At 33.4% G+C, this 2,475-nt stretch overlaps 1 pseudogene; it reads left to right on the top strand.

The window, feature by feature from the left end:
• Positions 1-1,569: 1,569 nt before the first annotated feature.
• Positions 1,570-1,668, top strand: LOC120350741 (annotated as a pseudogene).
• The last annotated feature ends 807 nt before the right edge of the window (positions 1,669-2,475 follow it).

The following is a 2,475-nucleotide window of genomic DNA, read 5'->3' as shown; positions in this document are numbered from 1 at the left end:
GTGAGAGCGCCGTACTGGAGAACTGGAAGAATCATAACTGGAGATCCCCGCTGGAGAATCATAAATTGGAAACTTTCAATCCTAGCTCCGGTCTATCTCTCGATCAATGCTTCAATGATCCTGACGTACTTGGCATTTCAGCGACTTACTTAAATTGCTATATTTGATTCCTCTGATAGGATTGAATCTCCATGACTCCATCTTTCTTGAAGTCATTCATTCATCATTTTACATCAAATAGAATAATTATTCCTTAGCTCTGCAGGATTCTCCAAAGATCGCAGTATTGATGCAACTTGGGTGTTCCACATCATGCTCTAGCCTACTATATATGTTTACAGTATAGACCTATGCTTCAAATAATGCAAAAACGTTTTTCTGCGATCAGCTATTATATTTTTCACATCAAACTATATTCTCAAAATGATATTGAAGTTATTTAAATTTTTCTACGATTTTTTTAATTTTGTAAATAACGTAAAGTTGTCTCAGTTGATGATGAACTGTCCCTTGAAGATTATTTAATAGATTATTCAATATTGTGTAATTTCAAATGCTAAAGTGCCTACGCTTTTTCCAGACACTTCGATTGAATACAAATATAAATACTCATCCTATACTCAACCACAACTGTCTTATTACTACACTTCAAATCAACTCAATCTTTAGAATAGAGGCAATGGATCTATTTAGGGAACAGGAAACAAAGAGTAGGAAATAAAGAACTTTAGTATCAGTTATAACAGGTTATGCTACAGCAACGTGACTGGTTTGAAAATACCATGAGATACTAGTATAGAAGTCTTGCACAATGCAAGAAATTGTTCCAGAGACAAAATTGCAGTAAGATTTGAATGATTTGGCCGGCTGGTTGCGCCCCCGTGAAATTACGTCATCATCCAACCAACGAGCAGTAATGAAACCTTAGCACGACTCAACAACGTTCGACCACCCAATGCGGTTCTGCATGGTACATGATACCATGATTTTTTACCTCAGTTCAATAAAATGGCCGTGAATTCCATCAATACTCTCCTGAAATTGAGTTTTGCATGAATTGTGATGGACGAAAAACGTGTATTAGTTCCATTGAACTATTAAAATAAATCCGTATAATTTTAGAAGGAAATTGAAATAGATAATAATTATCAAGAGAGTGGTATGAGATTACATTCCTATGGATTATTCATACAAAAAAGTGTTTGTACTAAAGCGTGTACTCAATCCTTGAATCTTTTTCCAAATTATGCCTGAAACTGACTATATTTCCAGTGTATTGCCGTGACCCAGCATCCTCAACAGTAGATTAGCGAAGAAATTTGGAAATTTAAACACAAATTTAATCAAAATCTCTACTTTGCTTTCCTGCAGTTGAAGAATTTAATAGTTTATTATTCTAGTATATTAATATTGATTCAATGTTCTTGATTTTATATTTATTCAGGCCATCCAATATTATATTCAAAAAGAATATAATAAATGGATGATGTAGAATTTGGAAATCAAAAGAGATGATAGGAAGAGAATTGAATTATGCTCATAATAAATAGTGTAGTTTTAGTTGCTTCGGCAGTTCAAGAGTTCATATACTGAAATTTGAACAACACAGAGAAGATTAGCAAGGCCCTGCGCAAGGACACGTTAAATCGTGTAATAAAATGATTGTTGAAGTTTTTATAAGCTGAAATTGATCTTTATAAAATAAGAATAATTATTGAGGCGGATAGAAAACTTGTCCCATGACAGAGATCTGATGCAAGAATTGCAATGGTACTTGTGCTGCCATCTCTCAGAGAACAATATCAATGCAGAATGCTGGGCACATTCAACTGCCTCCCCACCCCACATCATACTGGGCTGGATCTCAGTCCTTTGTGATCAACCTTTTGAGGTCGTCTGTCCATTCGTAAAGCATCCATTCATTTACTCTTGTGTAAAAACTCAATACTGGAGAACGTGATTGAAAATGAATACATCCATTGAAGATTGCCTGTTTCAAATTTTGCATTCATGATTGTTGAAACTATTCAACTCTTCTCTTCTACAAAAAGAGCCACTGTTCGATAAATCGAAAAAATGATTTTTAATAAGAGTTCTAATTCTTCGAAAATCAAATTTCTTAAAAATTAACATTGGCAAAGTTCTATGTATTGACGATTTTTTAGAGAGAGAGAGAGAGAGAGAATGTTACAAAAATTCTTTATTTATTTATTTAATAGGTTAGCAAAAACAATACAACGATCGGCAAAGAAAAAACTGGCTATTGCCCAAAACTTCTTCAATTTCCTCATTTAGTTTCAAATTGTCTAAATATTATTCTCCATTGATTGATACAATAACTACATCCTAAAATGATAGGGAGAGAAAAATTTTAAATTGCTATGAATAATAAGCATTTTTGTTAGTACTATTTTTCAATTCGAATTCCACCAAAGATGAGTAATGGAGAACACACAGTTCATGACATATAGCTGA

The sequence above is a fragment of the Nilaparvata lugens genome, chromosome 3 (genome assembly GCF_014356525.2).
Source record: "Nilaparvata lugens isolate BPH chromosome 3, ASM1435652v1, whole genome shotgun sequence".
Classification (NCBI taxonomy): domain Eukaryota; kingdom Metazoa; phylum Arthropoda; class Insecta; order Hemiptera; family Delphacidae; genus Nilaparvata; species Nilaparvata lugens.
The sequence above is the reverse complement of the archived record's forward strand: the minus strand, read 5'-3'. Positions and strand labels throughout refer to the sequence as shown.